Source organism: Oryx dammah, unplaced genomic scaffold (assembly GCF_014754425.2).
Source record: "Oryx dammah isolate SB20612 unplaced genomic scaffold, SCBI_Odam_1.1 HiC_scaffold_13, whole genome shotgun sequence".
Lineage (NCBI taxonomy): Eukaryota > Metazoa > Chordata > Mammalia > Artiodactyla > Bovidae > Oryx > Oryx dammah.
Window position 1 is genome coordinate 24,076,017 of NW_024070197.1, and position 22,903 is coordinate 24,098,919.

The following is a 22,903-nucleotide window of genomic DNA, read 5'->3' on the forward strand; positions in this document are numbered from 1 at the left end:
GCATCTGTGTCCCTGTTGGGGGGAAAGGTTTATCTCTAACCTCACAAGGTGCAGCTCCATTCTAGAACACATCAGCCATCCAAAGTGAACAACCGTTTTAAAGTTCATTCATAAATACCTCAAAGGTTCAAAAAAGAAATGCCTTGGGGTCATATGTGTTCTATTATTAATAAGAAAATGACTTAGGTAGAAATTGTAATAAGTGGATGTAAACTTTCCCGCACATACCTTTGCCAGGCACACTAAGAGTTCATTGAATTACATCTAGAAAGACTCTGTAGTAAAGCAACTACTAGAATCAGTATTCCCCATACATGCTGAGTCCCTTCAGTCATATCCAGCTCTTTGTGACCCCGTGGACTATATAGCCCGCCTGGCTTCTCTGTCCATGGGATTCTCCAGGTCAGAATACTGGAGTGGGTTGCCATGCCCTTCTCCAGGGGATCTTCCCGACCCAGGGATCAAACTCAGGTCTCCTACACTGCAGGCAGATTCTTTACCGTCTGAGGTGCCAAATCAGCCTTTCATTAGACCCAGTTAGTTGAAAGATGGACAAACTGAAAGGAATGTGCTTGGTGTAAGGCTGGCCTGGGCTTCAGAGGATTTTGGAAATCCTGTGGGGAAGGCCTGAAACACAGGGGAAGCCGCAGAGTTCTGGCCACTGGGAGGGTCTTGGCGGGCTGGAGCCTCACACTGATCGTGGGCACCTCACACAATCAGTAAGCCTCTGCTCAGAAAGCTCTGCTCACATATCTTCTCGCCTCTGCCAAACCAGCTCTAAAAATTCTCGGACCCATGTCACATCAGGGGAGCCCAGTGCAAGTGCAAGATCAACAGCAGGCAGCTCGGATGAGGGTTAAAGGGTGCTGCAGCCCCCACCCCCGAGGGCACAACTGACGACACTTGGAAGACCGCTTGTGTCCCTGTGTGCTCCCCTCCCCCCATCCTCGACCCGCGCATCCCGGGTGAACAGGGAGAAGAACTCGTTCCAACACGACGTCTCAGCAAGAACCTGCTGTGTTGGACACATCCCGATCCCCGGGGCTGCTGGGCCAGAGAGCAAGCTCAGGGCTGACCAAGCCAGCACTCTGTGGTTAAAAGCAGCAGCCACAGAAGCAAGACCTGGACCCAGAGATCCACACACCCCTTCCCCTGGCTGGTTCCCAGACTCTCCCCAAGGCATTTCTGCATAGTCAAAGGCTGCAGGAAGTGGGTGTGATCCCAGAGGAAGCTCAGTGGCTGAGGCCTCCTGGGTCTGTGACCAAGGACAGCCACAGTGACCTCTTCCAAGGGGCTGGCAGCTCTGGGCAGCCACAGACTCTGAGTGCTGTCACCTGGCCCAAGCCTGTCATCTGGACAATGGACCTGCAGGACCAATGGGCCTGCTCTGTTCTTCTCCCCAAATACCAGCAGGACAGGCCTTGGCCGCGCACTCCACTCCCCTGACCAAGAGTGATGTCTGTTTCCCCCAAGCCTGAACGACTGCCACTTTCCTCTACCCTCTCTTAGCCTGGGAGGCAGCAGCAAATCCTTGGGATATACAAAATGGGATAATGACAGTACTTATTTCATGAAGTCGTTACAAGAATTAAATGAGGTCATGCACAGAAACTGAGGACCAGTGCCTGGCACTTGGCAAACCGTCACTCTGCCCAACAGCTGCCCATGCTGGATTTCACCACGAGCTGGGCTGCAGAACACCAGGCCGGGCCTCCGAGGCCTCCCGGGAGGTGTGAACACTTAGAGACAAGAGGGGGCGCGCAACACCTACTGTGCGACAGGGCGGGATTCGGGGCAAAAAACAACCACATCTGGCAACAAAGAGGGCCAAGGAACCTGCTTGGTTTTCCTCTCAATTGGAGAATAAATATTCACCAGCCTCATGATTAAAAGTCTTGCCTTCAGTTCAGAGGTTTGCAAACATTTTTTTCTACCCACAAACCTTTTCCAAATGAGAGCTTACCAAGGGAGCTCACTGAGTAACACAGATGGCCACAAGGTGACCCTGGTCGGAGGGGCTGGGGGATCCTGGAGCCTCCTGCACCCACTCCCTCCTGGTCTGTGTAATGACCATCAACTTAACTGAGCATATTAGGCCAGGGCTTCCCAGAGTGCAGTCGCTGGACCAGCATCAACACTGCCTCAAAATCCGTTAGAAATTCAAATTCTTGGACTCCACCCCAGATCTTCTGAATCAGAAGTCGGGGTCGGGGCCCGAAGCTGTGTTTTCACCAGCCCCCCGGCAACTTCAGGCGCTGTTATACCAGCAGTTCGTACCCAGAGACATGTGAGCACCCAGGCTGTGTTTCCCCCTGAGGTGACTGGTCTGGGGTGGGGTCCACTGGTGAGTCCTGGAAGTTCCCTGGGCAGATCAGTGAGCAGCCACCTCGTATCAGCAAGCCTCCATGTGGCCCAAGGGGAGCCGGAGCAGCATGGCCCGGGGCCTGGTATCTGGATGTCTAACATGATATATGGAGCTCTGTCCCCCAGACCTACTGAGTCAGAATCTGTGTGTCACCAAGATCTCCCAGGGGACTGTGTAGACATCCCTGACACCCTGGTCTAGGTGGTCCTGTTGAAGACCTGGAAAGAATCTTAGACACCACGTGGTCCAAACCACTCACCTCCTGGGTGGTCGCCTGAGGCCACATGGCCCGAGACTTCCCAGGTGACCGCAGCTGCTGCAGCAGGTGGGGGATCAGAGCCAGCCTCCTCACTCCCAGGACAGCTCTCCTTCCTATGCCCAGCAGCCAAGCATGCTTGCCTCAACCTTCCTTCTGAGCGTCTCTGCGTCTTCAGTCCCTGAGGCCTCAGAGGAGAGAGGGTATGGAGGCTGCTCCTCCTCCCTGAGAAGGCAGGGGGCTAGAGGTGTCCAGGGCAGCAGAGATTCCCACTGGCCATTCAGCAAACCCCCAAAACCTTTCCAGGGGTGTGACCACTCACTGTCTTGTTAGTGGAGGCCTGATATTAGTTGGGATGTTACATTTCTAGGAACACTGAAGTCATGTTTAAACACAGACATATTGGGGCCTGGAGAGGAGAAACAGAAATTTGGGGAATGAATCCAGCATGGGCCAGACTTACAATTTTTACTACAGATGCTATCCCAAGTTTTATTTTGTTAAGGAACAAAAACTACACTGTTTTGCTATGCTCACTCATAAGAGCATCATATGTGCTATTAATTGTGTTTAGACACGAAACAGTCTATACATATGGACAGGAGGACAAGTTGATTGTCCTACAGTATGTCAGAAAGAAAATAAAAATGGCTTTAGAATAGGGAAAATTCACCACATACTCATCTCTACCACCACCCTGACAAATACACACACACACACACGATCTCCTCCTCCCTATCCAAAGTTTCCTCCCCTCTGGACTGTCAAGTTTGGTTCACCACCAGGCCAAGAACCAAACTGAATCTTTAAACAGAAAGAAGTCATAGATATCTCCATTTCCTGGACACACGGACATATGTTACCACTCATTTCTTTCACTGATTCTCAAGCACAATGCCACTACCAGGCTAATTCACCCCTTGAGCACCTACCAAGCACCTACTAGGTGCAGGTCCCTTGCTTGAAGCATCACATAAATTTTCAAGGATGAAACTCAAAATCCAAAGTCACTGCTGTCTCTCTTGCATTGAGCTAACATGTCGTTCACGTGCTAACACGTCGATCACATTATCAACTCCAGTTAGCTTACTTCCCTTTGTGCAAAATGAATTGAGCCAGGAAACTGTAAGGACAGGAGTCCAGTTCTGCCAGGCTTAAATCACAGATAAAAGTTATGAAAAACATCACTGCGCTTTACTCTGCAACCACATGAAGCCTATTGTTGAAACATAGCAGCTTCTGCGGAGGGGAAGGCCGTGTGCTCTCAGATGTGAAAGGAAATCCCATCTCTTCGCTTGAGATGGATGCAAGACCAACCGTTTCCTGAGCCCCAACATCCCCAAAGTACTTGGATTAAGAGATTGTTTCCACCATGAGCACAAATACATAAAATCAACTCAGACTTCTCTCTTCAATGACGAAAGAGCAAGAAAACTATCCACCCTTTCAGAAGAAATATCAGAAGTCTCCTGGTACCAAGTCCACACACTGTGTTGGACCAAAAGAGTGGCAGGGAGGGGACGAGTCAAGAGAGACAGCTGCTTGATCCCTTGTTAGCAGCAGCTGAACGTCTGCATCCAAGAGGCCACGGGGTGCCCAAGACTGTCTATGGCAATGGAAGAGCAGTCTCCACATTCAGAGAAAAAGATCTGAGGTGAGTCAAAGAGATCCATGCCAGGATTCATGCCAAACAACATGTGATACAGAGAATGAAGGGGGAAGAATCAATTAGCACGTTCTCCTATGTACCATATACCCTGGCTTTCTTTTCTCTGGGTTAGGGAATAATTCATTTTTTTAATGCAAGAAGTTATCGATTTGCTTAGCTTTTCCTCTGTCCGAAGAAAATGCTATACCTGGAGATGCAGGCATCCTGCAACTGCCTCCTCCTTCAGCAGAGTCGAGAGCTCGTCCCACCATGCAGTAGAGGACACCAGTCTTGGAATTTAAATAAAAGAAACAAAGGAAAGCTCAGCTCACCTAGCACCTCCTCCCAGCTTCATTCTCGCCCTCAGTTTGCCGCCTCTCTCAATCACAGCATTAGGTTTTTATGCAATTACTGTTCTTTTTCGACTAGGACCTGATTTCAGGCTCACTAAAACCCCAGTACGCGCTCTGTAAAGAGCAACATCGAAACAATCACATTTAAAGTGAGGGTGACCAGCACACAGGGACAGGCCTGGGCTGTCCTGGTTTCTTGGTTTACACGCCATTTTCTGATGTGTGATTTGTAAGTTATCTGTGCTGAGCCTCAGTTTCTTTGTCTGCAAAGTGGGTTGCTGAGGAGATTACACAAGATAAGGGGTCCCAAGGTCTGATCACAAGGTAGGGTTGGCCGATGCCTTCTGTAAAGGGCCAAGTGGGAAATATTTCAGGCTCTCCAGGCTACACAATCTGTCCCAACTTCCCTACTCAGCCATTACAGTGAGAAAGCAGCCACAGATGATACGTAAATGAATGGGGCTGTCTGTGCGCCAAGAAACCTGCATCTAAGAACACTAAAATTTGAATTTCATGTAATTTTCATGTGTCACAACACGGTATTTTTCTTTTGATTTTTTTCATTCATTCAGAAATGTAAAAGCCATTCTTTGCTTTCACAAAAGTAGGCAAAACCACAATGAGCTACTACTCCACACCCATTAGGATGGCTACTATCAAAAAGAAGCAGAAAATAAGTGTTGACAGGAATGTGAAAAAAAAAAAAAAACTGAACCCTGTGCACTCTTGGTAGGAGTGTAGTAAAATGGTGCCGCCACTATGGAAAATAATATGGCAGTTTCTCAAAAAATTAAAATTACCGTATGCTCCAGCAGTTCCAGCAGTTCCAAAAGTAAAAGCAGGGTCTCCAAGAAATAGTTGCACACCCATGTTAATAGTAGCATTATTTACCATAACCAAGAAGCAGAAGCAACTCAAGTGTCCATCGATGGATGAATGGATAAACAAAATGTGGTATGGGTAACACACACACAGGAATATTATTCAGCCTTAAAAAGGAAGAAAGCCTTACCACTGCTACAACATGGGTGAACCTTCAGGGCGTTATGCTAAGCAACATAAGCCAATCACCAAGGGACAGATACTGTATGATTCCACTTATATGAGGGACCTAGAGTACTCAAATCCACCAATACAGAAAGCAGAAGGACTGTTGCCAGAGGGTGCGGGAGACGGTGATGGGGATTTACTCTTTAATGGGTACAGAATAGCATCTTGGGAAGATGAGAAAGTTCTGGAGGTAGATGGTGGTGACGGTTGCACAGCGTACTTAATGCCACTGACCTGTACACTTAAACATGGTCAAGACAGAATGTTTTTGTATTTTGTAAGAATTGTTAAAGTATTTCTAAATGTTTTTTAAAAAAAATAAAAAACAGGCAGTGTGCAGATATTGAGCCCCCTCCCCCGCAAGCTATGGTCTACCAGCTCCCACCATAGGACACCACAGTTAACATCATCCCCCAAACAGGAAAATGAGGAAAGGTTTCAGGTTACAAGTGAAAAGAGGGCAAACAAAGATATTTCTAAGATTCATTCATTCCAGTCTTTACCAAGCACCCACTCTGGGGCCAATAACCCTTCAGGCAGAGACACAAAAATAGAGAAGGGGGAGCACTCCAGGCCCTAGAGCCCAAGCCTTCCCTCCTGTCGGCTCAGCGCCGTCTGAAGGAAGTCCATCCTGCACGTGTGCAGGCTTGCCCTGTGCTGGAGGTGGGGGGGGCGGGGGGCGTGGGAAAGCGAGGCGGCAGGCCACGCAGGCATGTGCATGGCTCACATATGGCGGCACACCCTCCTCGGAGTGGTCAGTGATCTTGTCAGGGACGGAAGAGTTCAATGACTACAAGGGTGAGTTTAATTATATGTTGTCGCTGACTAGCAGTGGTTCCGATGGTACAATTACACATGTAATTTATCAGCAAGATACTTGCATACATAATAAACCAAAAGCAAAACATTAAATTTCAGTGGATGCTAAAAATACAAGATTGGGCCGTGACGCAGAGCAGTCTCACTTGCAAGGGGTCGGGGAGAAAAGCCAGGGACCTCCCCTCCCTTTTAGAAGCTGGCTATCCCACCCACTGTGACCACGTGGCATCCAGCCCAGGAATGCACGCCCCAAACACCAAGTAAATCCCAAACCCCCAGTGGTGTGTCAACAAGGCTCCCTCCACAAAGGAAATGGGATGGGGAAGCTGACTTAGGAAACTCACCACCCTTCTGACGTTCTCTGAACTTGCTAACCACTGTCCCAGGGGTGCTGGGAAGACCGTATGCCTGGCAACTTCTCAAAGTTCCTAGCTCCAGCACAAGTCTGAAAATGGCCTATACTTTCCTTAATCTTGAATAAAGACAGAGAAAGGAAAAAGGTGACTAAACAGAGAAAATGAAAATACTACTACTAACAGCAACACACTTACTAATTACATATTTTGAGCCAAGAGGCATTATTTTACTTGTACAATCAGATAGATTACTTGCACAGTCTACTATATTGTCATCATTGTCATTCCCAATTTACAGATGAGAAAAGAGAGGCACAACAAGACTAATCCCTTGACATGTGGTCATATAGCCAGTACATGGTGAAACCATGATTCAACCCAGGAAATATGGTTCCAGACTCCACATCTTTGCCAGGTTTAGAGGTCATTTATCTCTCTTTATTATTATTCATTATTTTCTTACCAGTACTGCTATGTTATCCATTGTGCAACAATTTAAAAGTCAAGGGTGGAGTAACATTTTATCCTCATCACTGGGAATACATTTCCCAAAAGACTGGTACCCACTGTGCTGGGACACGGGAGCCTCAGCCTAGTTCATGATAGCAGAGCCCAGGTGGCTGAGCATCATCCAGTCCCAAAGAGATCCAGCATGGTGGGACTGAAGAGGACACACAAGAGCTTCTAAGAGAGCATAAAATACAATATAAACTACAGAGTTTTACCTAGGAGACAGACAACCAGTCATTTGGACAGGAAGTCTTCTGAGCCTCATAAATTCCTTGCCCACGTCCCGCTTTGAAAGAGGTCACCTTCCCCTACTTGGCCTCCATGTCTTCCACCCCAGTACATATGTCTTCATCTGCATACACACCCTGGTGGATTCTTAGAGCTACTTTCATAACAAGGCATTATTATGGTTTCAGCTTACAGAGATTGTCTGGCACAGTCCCAGACATTTTGTTTTCTATTTTAAAGACTGGATTGAAAAGGAGAGATAATAAGAATATCCTTCTATAACTGATCATCTGATGAAAAAAAATGCTTGGGAGGGTAAGGAATGAAGAGATAGTAAAAAGTGGGATTTCATTTGAACCTTTGGACCTACCATTCTAAGATCCTGTCAGGGTTTGAGATAGAGTCCCCTCCATCCACTCATCTACCCATCCAGCTATCCCTCCCTCCATCCATCCACCCAACCATCCATCTACCTATCTACTCATCTACCCATCCATTCATCCATCCACCTATCCACTCATCCACTCACCCAGCTACCCATACATCCATCCACTTGTCCATCCTTCCAGTCATTGTTTTTATTGAGAACCTTCTATACAGTAAGCACCATTCTAGGAATTACAAAATAATACTGAACAAAACATAGCGAGGCCCTACTCTCTCCACATTTACACTGTACTAGGAGAGACCGACCAGAAACCAGTAAAGAACTAGGTCTCCAAAATTACTCCTGCATCAAACATCACAATGTATTTGAAATCCTCTATCACAGAGGTAAATCAGAGACATTTCCCTTACTTGCTGTCACCATCGAGGATCAGCTGTAAAAACAAACAAAAGTGTGTTCTATGGAAATGCTAACAGTACAAAAACATATTCCAATGTGGCAGAATCATTTGAAGGCAAATACTACAAGCAGTATTTTTATGACAAAAGCTTTATTTCTCATCTTCTCTACCCTTGATTTAAATATCTACATATATGTGGGTGCACACGTATCGAGATTCAAGTATTTCAATATAAATTTTGTATTCAAAATACTTTTCCTGATTTCAGTTGATTGCATATTTCGAGCCAATGTTGCAGCAGTAATTTTTGTTCTGAATCAAAAACAAGGATCTTTCTCCCTCCCTCACCCTCTGTCTCTTCCCTGTGCTCAACAACCTCACTTTCTTCCCCGACCCTCTAGCCTTGTGTGTGCTTAGCTGCTCAGGCATGTTCAACTCTTTGCAACCCCATGGACTGTATCCAGGCAGGCTCCTATGTCCATGGAATTCTCCAGGCAAGAATACTGAAGTAGGGAGCTGATCCCTTCCCCAGGGGATCTTTCCGACCCAGGGATCAAACCTGGGTCTCCTGCATTGCAGGTAGATTACCATCTGAGCCACCAGGGAAGCCCCTCTCTAGCCTTAAGAAGCCTAAATATTCAGGCTGCTTTCAGATCTGAGTGATATCAAGGGCAAAACCTGTTTCCACTCATGCATTCTCCTGCTGAAGGTTTCTGGGGCCGTGGAAGTGGTGGTGGGGGGGGGGTGCTGGCGAAAGCCACATCACAAAGGCACCAGGATAGAAGGACAAACCTTCCCACTTTGATTTGAGTGTGTAATTGTTTGAATACATCTCGCCCGTACTACAATAATGTCATCTTTGGTTGACACAGATTTTAAAGCCCCTTGAAAAGGTGGAATGTTATCAATCACAAGCATGATTATAATGGGATTTAAGTGGAAAAAGCTAAGAATCAGACCCTCATTCAGGCCAGGCTCTATGACAGAGACGGGGGCGGGGAGAGAAGTTAGAGGGCTGCGTCTCAGCTGGGAAAAGGATGCAGAGTGTAGCCATCATCCACAGAGCTTCTCCCCCACAGCCGGAAGATGTCCCAGGAAGCACCAGGAAACCCTAAGCTCCAGCTGGAATTCCCCCACACCGCAAAAGTATCTGCTTATGCTCCTATCGCATTAGACCAGAGGTTCTCAAGCAGGCCAACTGTGCCCCCAGAAGATATTGGGTCATTTCCAGAGACATTTTTGGTTGTCACAACAGGGGAAGGGATTCATAGCTGACACCTGGTGAGCTGAGGCCAGGGATGCTGTAAGCCACCCACAGTGCACAGGATGGGCCCACAGCAAAGAATTACCCAGCCCAGAGTGTCAGCACTGCCAGGCCTAGGAACCCCGTCTTAGCTCCAGAGAGGCTGAGCCAAAGCCTCAAGAAAAAAGGGACAGGTCAAGAAGGAGCATTTCCAGGAAAAGAGTCTGAAGCTGCTCCCCCAGCTCTGAGGCCCCTTCTGCTCGCCAGCAGACTGAGGCAGGTGACGAGAGTGGATAAAACAGAGGACGGGAGAGAGGAGCCTTTGAGCCAAATTACTTGCTCTTTTGCCTTTTGATCTAAAACACACTTTTCTTATTACATGTCAGACGGGACTGGAAATCCAGCCATTTTTTTTCTTCAAGGCAAAACAACCCAGGCCCAACAAAAACACAATAATCTCCCTGGCAGATCTCTGGACTGTCCAGCCTCTCCCTGACAAATCACAACAGTGCCTACAGATGTCAAATTCACCCACCAAGCCCAATCAAATGCCCGGATTACTAAGGCAAAGAATTGTGAATTTCATTAAATATGTTAAAGGGGAAAAAATCAGCTTTGAAAAATAGTAATCCTGTCTTTCAACAAAAATATTATAGGAAGCTATGAATTTGGTAGATCCGAATAGGATGTTGGTACATGTTTTACTAAGGTAATATAATGGCACACTATTATTAGATCACATTAATCATTACTGTGCCAACGGCGCTGACAGCCCCACTGAAAAGGATTGAAAGGCCTGGTAATGGATATAAATTACCCATTGTGTGATAAAAGGATTTTTACTAAGAAGGTAAGAATAAAACAGCAAATTTCTAATATAACTGTTGTGTAAAAACCAAAATAAAAGTAATCCACGGTCAGTAATATCCACAAAATCAGAAGTAAGCACTTTTTCAACAAGATAAAGTCACAGTAAAAAAATATATATTCAGTACAGTACAAAATTAATTTCTAAGTGCATAATTCCACTATCAATTTTCCTGGTTTATGTAGTGACCTCTGAGGCCCATGGTCAGGAGAAGGTGGGTTTGGCTAATTAGATCTCAGGGTGAGTTTACAGAGGTGTCAGGGCAGCCTCAGAGGAGGGGGCTGCAGACCTCAAATATCAGCACTGCCCCTTCTTCTTAAGTTTTTCGCTTCATGTGGGAAAAACACTCCATGACGGAGTTTGTGATCTTGAGTCCAATTGAGGTGACAGGCACAGAGCCACTCAGACACAGGTTTCCTTCAAGACTGGGCCAAGCCACAGGATCACATGCTGAATGGGGGGAAACGGGCCACGGGTGGTGCTTGGAAGGGCCAACCAGCTTTAGGCAGCCACCCCACCAGCTCCCCAGCTCTGGTTCCCACTGCTGGCTGGTGGACAGCAACTCTGCAGGATGTCATAGGAGAGGCAATGAAGTCAACCTTGCGGGGCTTTGTGAGCCTGTTCTGAGACCTTCTGAGCATGTCTTGACATCACATAGTCATGCCGTCCAGGAGACCTGCGACCCATGCTGGATCCCAGAGACCTTTGAATCTGGAAGCGTCTCCAAAGCCCAGCCTCTGTCCACAGAAACAAAGGAGTAGCTGGGAGAACTTCCACCCAGCACAAAGGTCCACAACCCAGAGAGGGCAGCCTGGTTCCCCAAGTCACAGGCGGGATCCCTTCAACAAACTGTAAATCATTGTTTCTTACCAGGCGAGTCTGAAAGCAATGGAGCTCCCTCGTGGCTGGTGGATATTCTTAAAGCCGTGGTGGTCAGGAACTGCAAAGATAAGACCTGTTAGAAATTCTCAGCATTGGATACATCGACTCCAATAAGACAGGTAAACAACATTCAGCCATGGTAACAATTAGACACTCAACTAGCATCTAAAAACAGTTAATAGCCCCCACTGCCCCAATTCATTGAGCAATTTTTAAATTGGGAACTATATGACCTTTGCTGCAATAAACCAGATATGCTCAGCTTCTTTTAATGAGAAATTGCCACCTGCAAAAAGAGAAGGGAGTGGGGCATCTAGCCGTTTCTTCTCTGGGTGGGATGGAAGAAGAAATGAGAGCAAATAAGCGCAGTCTCGCTCTCTCTCTTCCTCTCTCTCTCTCTCATATATAGTCTTCCCAGGCAGCACTAGTGGTACAGAACCCATCTGCCAGTGCAGGAGACTTAAGAGATGCGGGTTCAGTCCCTGAGTAGGGAAGATCCCCTGGAAGAGGGCATGGCAACCCACTCCAGTATCCTTGCCTGGAGAGTCCCATGGACAGAAGAGCCTGGCAGACTACAGTCCATGGGTCACAAAGAGTCAGACACGACTGAAGTAACTTAGTGTGCGCACACACACACGTGTGAAGAGAAGAGAATGGCAATCCACTCCAGTATTATTGCCTGGAGAATTCCATGGACAGAGAAGTCTGGTGGGCTTCAGTCTGTGGGGTCGTAAAGAGTAGGACATGACTGAGCAACTAACACACACACACACACACACGTGTATATATATATACGTGTGTGTGTGTGTGTATCCCTCCTTCCCCTCCTTCCTCTCTCTTTGGAATTCTAAAAGTGAGGAATTGAGAAGGCATTCAAGGGTTCTTTTTCTCCCACTAATTTAAGGAGGCCCCTACAGCAGACCACACACAACTTCACCCAAATCTCAATTGGCTACTCCTATTCAGTGGCCGGGCAGCTCTCAACAGGTCCAGACCAACAACCGACAACTGGACCAGGGGTCAGGAGTATTGTGTGACATCAAAGTTCTCTCTCTGAACCAAGACCAGGAAAGCAGCAGGATGGGATCACGGCCCAGAGGGAAAGCCGAGATGCCCGTCACAGTGACTCAAGAGCCATCAGTTGGGGTGATCGAGGCCAAGCCCTAATCTGTGATCTCCAGCTCAGGGCCAGTGCAGCGCAGAACCTAATTTGCTTTGCTGTGTTACAGAAGAGACTACAGGGCAAGCAAGTGTTCTCTCTTGATAAACTGTACATTCTGATATTGCAGAAGTAGACTTCTAGTAGAGAGTCAAGGATGTGTCTGTAAATGAACCAGAAGATGTATTCGGAGAGCACGCGGTGGCAGCCCCAGCCCAAGGTATTTGAACATCAAACCACTGACTTGCAACACTCCATTCAATTCCAAGACTGATTTCTGGCAACCAAAAAGGTGTTTGCTGAGTACATGCTAGAAGTGTTTTCTCAAAGTGTAACAGGGACACTGCTATTTGTAAATGAATTTCAACCTGCTTATCTTGAGACAGAAAGCAAGTCGACATCTCAACCATCTGCATGAGGACAGAGATTACAAGACTCTCTCTGTCCTCGATCAGATTATCTTCTGCATTTTGTGTTTTCTGTTTCACTCAACACTCAAATCTAGGCAGTGTAATACATACACTCGAGCTATGCTTTACCAGGTTCTACCGGAGCCGGGAGGAACAGGCCTATGGCACCCAACTGAAGCTACAAAGACACTTTGCGCACAAGGCTCCTGACACTTAGGGAGGAGATTGCAGGAGGTGGAGGTCAGACTCAGATTTTATATCCAAGTTCATGGCTTACAAACTTCAAGGACTATTCTCCAGGGGCTGTTCAGTTAGAAGCTTTGTAAGTTCCAGGGACAGGAGAACACGGGACACTTCTGGGGAAGGCCCAGCTCTGCATGTCCCCTGGCTTCACACCCCTGATCAGACCACCAGCTCCTGCAATCCGCCCAGGGTCAGAGTCACCCGAGGCCCCAGCACAAGCCCTGTGCCCTGACTGGGGCCGCACCCTCGTCGGGGCTGTGCCCTCTTCAGAGCTGTACCAAATGGGTAGGGGATTATCCAAAGGTGGCCACCTGCCTAGGAAGCTTAGCCTAACAAGCTTCCTGCTGGAAGAGGAACCTCAGGAAGGGAAATCAAGTTAGTGCCATTTGTGCCTTAGCGAGCCAGTCTAAACAGGAGGGGCTCCTGGTGTCTGATGTCATTACAGTCACTGCAAGTCAGGCAAAGGTGACCACATCAGACACTGATGCTTTAATTCAGGATGGGGAGGAAGGAAAATGCCAGTGCAGTAATTCTGTCTTCCGCGATGAAAGAAATAGCTCTTTGGGTACAAGTAAGTAACTCGCATTGAGAGGTAACCTGATCCCTGACGTGAGTCTCCCCTCATCCCTGCCTCCCACAGGGACCCCTGAGGAGCCAGGCAGCGGGACACCCAGGAGAAATGGCCCACAAGCCCAGTTTGGTGTAGGTACCACCAGATCAGAGGAGGGGTGGAAGGGGGCAGGTAACAAAGGCAGCAAAAAGCGTGGCGTGGCATGAGTCAAGGGGGCCTGGGCAGCAGCCACCTCATCAAAGATGCCTGAAATCCATGAAATTGATCCCCCAGCCACCCCTGTAAGATGCAGGTAAGACACACACCAGCCCAGGGGAGCCAATGAATTTACAAGACCTGTTCACTCAGTGGCTCAGACCTTCTGTGTGCCGAGCCCTGGGGCAGGCCAGGGGCAAGCAGACCTGCCATGGGATCCAGGAACGGCCCACTGTGCGAAGAGTCTGGTGGGACAGGGTGCCGAGAGGCGGCCACAGTGGGAACCAGGGAGGGAGGGTACATGACATGAGCCCTCCAGCAGGTGTGGGCAGGGCCTCGAGGGAGACAGGGATGGAGGTAAGGGGAGCACAGAGGTCCAGAGATCCTGCTGTGGGGCTCAAGCAAGAAGTGCAGGGTGACTGCAACTTGGAGAAGCAGGAGAGAGAAAGCAGGAAGGCGGTGGGGAGGGGTGGAGGGATCACTTAGGGCCTGAGGCATGTCTAAGGCCTCTCTGAGGAAGGGGAGGGGAGCAGAGGGGATGGAAAGCCCTGAGAGAGGGATTTTGAAGGGAAGCAGGGTGGACAGAAAGACGTGGGGGACACAGAAAAAAAAAGTGAGAGGCAGGCCAGGCAGCTCTGGTGTGTCCTGGCACACAGTGGCCCGCAGTGTGGCATCCCTGTGAATCTGCTGGGCCCCCACTAGGGGACAGGGGACCCCTTTCCTCCTGAGTTCTCCCAGAAGAGACACGGCAGCTCTGAGCAGAGCCAGGATATCTTTGCGGGGCAGGAGCCCAGCCTCTCATCCTCAGACACAAGGGCGAGTCAGGAGATGAGCAGACACGCCATACACGGCCCCCTCGCCAGGGCCTCTGTAACGAGCCCCAAGCTGAACACAAAAGCTCCTTCCTCTAGGCAAATGTGGTGACTTTCCATGCCCATTACACACCTATCTACCGCTCTGCACCATGACAACTGGAAGGTCATACAAGTGACACCAAGAGTTCCGATTTCCTGAGGGCCTGGCACCAGGCACCACACTGAGGCCGGCTCCCCACAGCACGAGGGGAAGGGGCTGCACGGTAAATATTGTGTAGAGGGGAGGAAGGGAGAAAGCGAGGGAGGGAGGTAGAGAGAAAAGGGAAGGATGGAGGGAGCAGGGGGAGATGGAGGGATAATAGGATAGATGGGGGATGAGATGGATGGAAGAAAGGAAGGGAGGGAGGGAGGGAGGTGACGTGGTAGAGATGGAGGGAAGAAAAAGGCTCATGGAAGGAAAGAAGGAAGGGCTGGCTCACCTCACCCCTTCCCTCTTTCCATGCTCTACTCCAGAGGCTGGCCGTGCGGGAGGCAGAGTGTATTCCTGGAGATGCCCCTCCCCAGGGCTCGCTTGGAGTTCCAGCAGCAGGAGCAGGGCTGTCTGCTGTGGAGTCTGGGCTGTCTGGGGCAGATGGGAGCTGGATAAACTGCTTTCCTCCCAGACAAGAGTTAGGAAAGAAGGATTCAGAGACAGAGCAGCCAAACTTCCCCAGCCCTGTGTCTGGAGAAGGGTGCAGCTAACAGGAGACACATCTGGAGCTGTCTGGACATCTCACCCCAGCGTCCAGGGCCAAGGCCTCTGAACCTGCTCTCCTGGGCCGCGGGCTCTGCTCCGTCAGAGGGGCACACAGAGGGGCACTTGAGTCGCTTCTCCAGGGGACCCTACTGGGGCTACATCGCCCCTTCCAAGGGTCTGGGTGCCTTTCCCAACTCAGTGCTTAATATTCTCCAGGTCCACTAGGGACAAGGATCCTGCCAAAACATGGTGGACTTGAGACTTCCACTCCAAAGCACTGAGAGATTCTTGATTTCTTTCTCGGAGACTCAGAGGGATGGACACAGCCCTAGGAACAGCCCCCATCCTCTCTAGCTCTCAACAGAAGAGGCTTCCTGGTGAGGAACGCAACCTGGGAGACCGCCTGAGGGAATGAGCCCCTCATTCAGCCCTCACTCATCAAGTGGCTCCCGTGTACCTAAGCAGCTTCTAACTTCTAAGTTCCAGGGACCCAGCATCAGCAATATTTCTGCTTGTGCAAAGTGTATGTCTTAGTGAGCAGTGACAAATAAAAGTAACATATAATATGAGTGAATAATAAGCTCTAAGAAGAAAAAAAAATCTGGGAAAATAACGGACAGACTCATCGCTAGACAAGGAGGAGACCTCACTAAAAAGTGACCTTGACAAGGGATGAGAAAAAAGTAAGGGAGTGAGCCCTGTGAACAGCTGGGGAGAACTTCACAAGCAGAGCAAACAGCGAGTGCAAAGGCCCTGCTGTAGGACGGAGCTGGTGTGTTCAGGAACAGCAAGAAGCCATGGAGCCAATAGGCACGGACAGTGAGCGAGAAAATGGGACAAGGGTGGGATATTTAGGATTCACATACCTCAGCAGACACAGTAAGAAACATGGGCTTTACTCTGAGCCATTGGTGGCTTTTGAGTAAGGGAATAGCATGATCTGATTTACCCTGGACTTGCTGCTGTGGGGAGAACAGGCAAGAGGGGACCGGAGTGGAGGCAGGGAGACCGCTGGGGAGGTTTCAGCAGTTGTCCAGGGGAGAGAGGAGGCTGACCTGACCAGGGCTGAGAGCAACAGCGATGGGGAGAAGAAGCAGATTCAGGATGCCTTTTGTATGGAGCCATGAGACTTGTTGAGTAGGACACCAGGTGTAAGGGGTGCCCAGACTCACCCTGCGCTCATCCTGGCCCCGGAAGCTGATGGCACAAGGCGCCACTCCCTCATCAACCCACGGCTCAGGTGCAGAAACCATATGTTTCCGATGCTTTGATATCTGGGGCCTTACTGACCCTGCAGGGACAGCCCCTCCCAGCAGGAGCCAGTTCCCAGAGACAGCAAATGACTCCCCTGGGAGCACATCTTCCATCTGCAAACCAATTCAGAGCCCATGCCCCCAATCACCTTCTATATCAGGCTCTCATACTCTGGACCATTGTCCACCTGCTCTGGTCACCCAGGTGCCAGACAACTGAAGGCAGAGACAACTCTGAGCCCCGGAGCCTGCTAAAATTATCTGACTAGCCAATCCTAGGGCTTCCTTGATAGCTCAGCTGATAAAGCATCTTCCTGCAACGCAGGAGACCCCAGCTCCTGGGTTTGGAAAGTTCTCCTGGAGAAGGGATAGGCTACACACCAGCATTCTTGGGCTTCCCTGGTGGCTCAGATAGTAAAGAATATGCCGCAGTACAGGAGACCTGGGTTGGATCCCTAGGTTGGGAAGATCCCCTGGAGGAGGGCATGGCAACCCACTCCAGTATTCTTGCCTGGAGAATCCCCAAGGACAGAAGAGGCTGATGGGCTTCAGTCCATGGGGGTCACAAAGAGTCAGACATGACTGAGTGAGCACAGCACGGTGCAGCTGATCCTAAGTCTACTTCTGCCTTGCTGTGCTTTTCTCTCAAAAAACTACAATAAGGGCTCTTGCCCATGTTTTCACCTCTTCTGTTCGCTGACTAACCCTGGTGCTCTCCTGTGCAGCCCTGCACAGCGTGGTGTACCCCCTCCCCTTAAGAACTGTGAGTAACAAATGATCTTTTCAAAGGCAGAGTGCCCTGGTCTGTTGGCCTCCCCACACACTTGCTCTCAGGGTCATCTTGGAGCCACCACCCTCTCCTAACTTCTGCCAGAACAGGTGTTTGAGGAGCTGTTATTTCCACAGCCTCAAAGTGTCTCACGGCCACGGCAGAGAAGAAACACTCGGAACTCAGGCAGCTCTTTCCTAAACCCCATCAGCCCCCCAACAAGAGGTCCCACTCCTGACCCACCGCAGTTGCAGTCAGGCCTCCAAATATAGGGCTGGCACCTGTGTGAGTGTGTGAGTATGTGCGCACGTCTGTGTGTGTTTGCACACATACATATGGGGGGTGGGCGGCAGCTGCCACCCTGACGCAGAGCCCAGCATCATAGGACACGACTGAAATATTATAACACGGAGTGCGTTGGGCTGCCCAGACATGCTTCCAAAGGAAGCCTCTTCTTTCATTTTAAACAAAGGTAACTTTGATGAAGAAGCTATTTGATACCTGTTCGATCTAAATGCTTTCAGGATACACAGACATCAGACGCTCACGGGAACCTGAGAGCCCGCGATAGCAGCCCGGGCGCTGGGATGATAAAAGAGGAGTGGAGAGGCTTCTTCCCGTCAGCTTGCGACCCGGTGCATGTATTTTTACATGCTTTAGCACGAAAAAAAGCCAAGATGCTCAGAGCCAATCAAATTACTTCTCTGTCTCTTTAATAAACAAATCCATGTGCACATTAACAGTGTTGAAAATTCAATTTAAACTCTTTGTCTGTTGCTGCTTACTCTAAAGATGGTCTTTCTTAAACAACAGAACACCAAGGAGTCGTTAGTGCTCTCTCTTCATTACTTCAAAAAACCAATCATTAGACACCAGAGTATATACGTAATTAGAAAATCACTTCCTTTGCAATCCAAGCTAAGTAGTTTACATACTGTAATTACAGGGACAAAATCAATTTTTAATCATTTCCCTGATTGGGCTCATCAGCTCTGTGGGAACATTGTAACCTGCTTGTTGTGCAAAAGCAACATCTGGGCTAAAACAATTACCCTTTGTTTGCTACAATATTCCTTAAATCTTTTTGCTTGCATAAAAAAAATGAAAACATGAAGACAAGATATTTGGATGTCTTTTTGTCCTTGATCAACATATATCTGAAAGTTCTCCTCGTGACGTGAGTTTAATGTTCCCCAGAATTTACGGTTTAACAGTACACATCCAAGGAATGTATTTTTTCAGTGAGATAAAAGTATCTGATTGTTTTAAAGATCCATTCAGCTGCCTAATTGTTCCATAGCTAACACATGGTATTCAAACAACCCACACATTACAAAAGCTCATCTGGGCAATCATGGGCAACTATTATTGCGATGGTTTACACTTTTCTAATACAAATGAATGGATTTTATCAAAATTTAAAAAAAAACTAAAAAGCTGAGTATGTGTGAAAAATAGTTGGTATGAATTGGCAAGGCGAGGCTAAGCATTTTGTTCTCTTAATAGGAAATGACCTCATTTACACTGGAGTAATAATTAGTACTGCTTCACTGACAGTTAAGAAAAAAAACTTTCCCAGTATAATAAGGCAGCATCTCCTTTGTTAGGAGATCTACATTGATTATTAACCCTTGCCAAGAAATTCCAAGTTTAACTCTACGTTCCACTGGGCTCATACTTGCTGGCAAAAGATAAAAATAGCTGTTTTGGAAACCGTTGCCTCTCTCCCAGATTTCCAAAGTTTTGCATCTGAGCTTTTAAGTGACAATCTGAAACACTTGGTGTCCCCTTTGAAGGAACATGGAAGGCCCCCGCCACCCCACCCTGCAGCCACAAGAGCCCCTGTCGGGCCCTGCACTCCCCCGGTGGCCCTGGTCCTCCCCATCCTTTTGAAGTTTATTGGCTTTGATTTTTGCTTGCAAGTCCCCCAACCTACAATTAATTCATAGTCAAAACAACCCTGAGAAGGAGAAAAGGAGAGAGGGAAAGTGAAAGGAGAAGGAAGAGATGCTTGCTAGTGAATCAGTCCAGGCTGGCAGTGCAGAAAGGAGACAGGAGTGCATGAACCCTTAAAAAAAATATATTAATAGTCCAGAAAATATCCGGAATATATTCACACACACACACACACACATACCACCACTTCTAGAGGGACTTACTTGTTCATTGACCAAATCATTCCTGAACTCATAAGAGTGACAACAGATGTTTATTGAGCATTTTCCGTGTGCCAACCAGAATCCCTCATGATAGTACTGACCCTAACGACAACCCGGTGAGCTGAGAATACCATCATCATGTTCATTTACTGATGGGAAACTGAGGCACTAGCCACAAAGTAACAAGTCCAAGGTTAAGAGCTCTTAAGATGTGGGAGCCACCCTACCCCACTGTCTCCCAGTACCGGACAACATCTCTCTCCCCACCCCGTGGCCTTGGAGAGCCCCATCCCCAAAGCAGCCAAGCTTGCCTGGTGCCCGCTAGTCGGAGACATCCCATGGTCCCACGCGTCCTTAGGAGCACACACAAGCCTTGGCATCATTCTGCACATGTTCCTAATCTTTACCCCAAGGTGGGAGATTCCAATCCAGGATGAGGCAGAGGAGAACCTGCCCTGTAGGCCAGTGTGCTCAGGGCAGGAGGCACAGACCACATGCACACGCTTCCCACAAGGCTCAAGATCTGAGTCACTGGATATGGTGTCAAGCTGCCATGCTGGTGGCATCCCAGAGCCTGAACCAGGCACAACTGGCACCCCAGCCCTTCCTGGAGGTTGTTTCCTCTGAGAGCCAGTCTGACAGCATCTCCCCAATGTCTTTGCCCAACTTGCCCCAAGTCTCAGCCTATCCCTGGGAAGGCAGCTCCCACATCAGTTCAAGACTCTACAGGACAGCAAATTTGAGACAGCTGTGACCCCCCAGAGCACGAGGAATGCAAAAGAGGGGAAAAAAGTCTCCCACATTGTAAATGCTTTCTAGTTTACTGTATGACCACCTGAATTAAAAACATTTATCCCTGGAGAGGAGACATGTCATGTCATCAGATCACAAGGTATCTATGATGAAGCTTATCTTGAAGAAGAAATGTGGAAAACTGGAAAGCAAAAGTGCTTTTTTTTCCGCTATACTTACTGCAAGTAATGTTGCTGCTCAGGTACTCTGTACTCTGTTTGGCAAATAGTGCTTGAATATTCAGCCATCACACAGAGCCACGCTGTCCAACTCGGCAGTCATTGACCACAAGTGCCTACCAAGCGCGTGAAAAACTGCGTCAGCCCAAAGTGAGGTGTGCTGTAAGCCTAAAACACACAACATGTTTGGAAAGATGTCAAATATCTCTTTTATATTCTTGACACTTTCTTACATGTCAAAGTGATAATATTTTGGATACACTGAATTAAGTAAAATTTAGTCTTAAAACCAATTTCACCTGTTGTTTTTATATATATGTATGTGTATATATATTCTTTTAAATATTCTTTTCCATTATAAATATAAAGTTGTATATGGAGCTACATGAGCAGCTTCTATTATATTTATACTGTACAGTACCAGTTTCAACCTGTGCAAAAACTCAGGCCATCTTGACAGCTGAATTTAGCCATCATAAAGATTCATTTGTTTTCCGAAGAAGGTTTTAGAGAAAATGTAGAATTATCAACATCACTTGAAATTTTGGTTCCATAGATATTCTCTGAGTCAAAATGAAAGTTACACAATTTCTAACCAAAACATTGTAAGGTCTCCTGTACAGGTGTTGCTTTTTTCAGTTCATTTACTTTTAGTTTTATAAAACTGGTTATTTAAGTAATAGTGCTCATTTCCAGAACATTTGGAACATACAAGACATTACAAAGAAAAAAATAACATAATTCAGCTGGTGTGATTGTTGTTGATATTACGGTGTACTTCTTTCAAAGAAGTACATTCTTTTCACACACGCGTGTGTGTGTGTGCATGAGTTCATGACCATAACTGAAGACACATTGCATGTGTATTTTTGATTTCACATGTCCTAAAACCTCAGGTCCTAACTGTAAGAAGACTCTGTTTGGCCCTATGAGAATACAGGCTACTGCCTGAAGTGGCTGAGTTTCCACAGGTGTTACAAAAGGAAAACATTAAGAGACAAGCCATACACTGGGAGAAAATCTTAGCTACAGACATATCTGATAAGGACTGGTATCCAAAATATACAAAGAACTCTTTAAACTCAACAACAACAACAAAAAAAAGAGCCCACTTAAAAATGGGCAAAAATCTGGATGCCTCATCAAAGAAGACCTACAGATGCAAATAAGCACCTCAGATGCTAGACATGCCATGTCATTAAGGAAATGCAAATTAAAACAATAATGAGATACCATTACTTATCAGAATGACTAACACCCCAAACTATGATACCACCAAGTGCAAAGCTATAGAACAAGAATTCTCATTCACTGCTGGTAGGAAGGCAAAGTGGTACAACCACTTTGAAAGACAGTTGGGCAGTTTCTTATAAAGTTAAACACAATCTTCGCATATAACTCAGTGGTCATGTTCCTTGGTATTAACAATTACCCAGAAGAGTTGAAAATTCACATCCACACAAAAACCTGCCCACAGATGTTTATAGCAGCTTTATTCATGTTTGCCAAAATGCATAAGCAACCAAGATGTCTCTCAGTAAGAGAATCTGTAGTACATCCAGACGATGGAATAGTATTTAGGCATAAAATGAATTAGCAGAACCAAAGAGACATATTACTAAGGGAATGAAGCTAGTCTTATAAGTCTATGTACTGTATGATTCTAACTCTACAACTTTTGAGAAAAGGCAAAACAAAGGAGACAGGAAAAGTATCAGTGGTTGTCAGGGTTTGGGGAGGGCAAGGTGACCAGATGCAGCACAGGAGATTTTAGGGCTGCTGCTAAGTCACTTCAGTCGTGTCTGACTCTGTGCGACCCCATTAGACGGCAGCCCACCAGGCTCCCCCGTCCCTGGGATCCTCCAGGCAAGAACACTGGAGTGGGTTGCCATTTCCTTCTGCAATGCATGAAAGTGAAAAGTGAAGGTGAAGTCGCTCAGTCGTGTCTGACCCTTAGCAACCCCGTGGACTGCAGCCCACCAGGCTCCCCCGTCCCTGGGATCCTCCAGGCAAGAACACTGGAGTGGGCTGCCATTTCCTTCTGCAATGCATGAAAGTGAAAAGTGAAAGTGAAGTCGCTCAGTCGTGTCTGACCCTAGCAACCCCGTGGACTGCAGCCCACCAGGCTCCTCCGTCCATGGGATTTTCCAGGCAAGAGTACTGGAGTGGGGTGCCATTGCCTTCCAGTGGAATTATTCTATATGAAACTCTAATAGTGGAGACATTTGTGCAAACCCATAGAATGTACAGCATGAA

The 22,903-nt window shown here is 47.6% G+C and overlaps 1 protein-coding gene across 3 annotated transcripts in view; it reads right to left on the minus strand.

Moving 5' to 3' along the window:
* ZNF536 (zinc finger protein 536) overlaps positions 1 to 22,903 on the minus strand; it is a 450,290-nt gene that overhangs the window by 384,537 nt on the left and 42,850 nt on the right. For 2 of the 3 annotated variants that reach the window (XM_040253950.1, XM_040253952.1), the window contains exons 1-2: positions 20,649 to 20,842; positions 11,355 to 11,424 (exon numbers count right to left, since the gene is read on the minus strand). The gene's annotated coding sequence lies outside the window, so the exon portion shown is untranslated. Of the gene's footprint in view, positions 1 to 11,354; positions 11,425 to 20,648; positions 20,843 to 22,903 lie in introns of those variants that run through there. The other variant, XM_040253951.1, reaches the window with a different exon arrangement.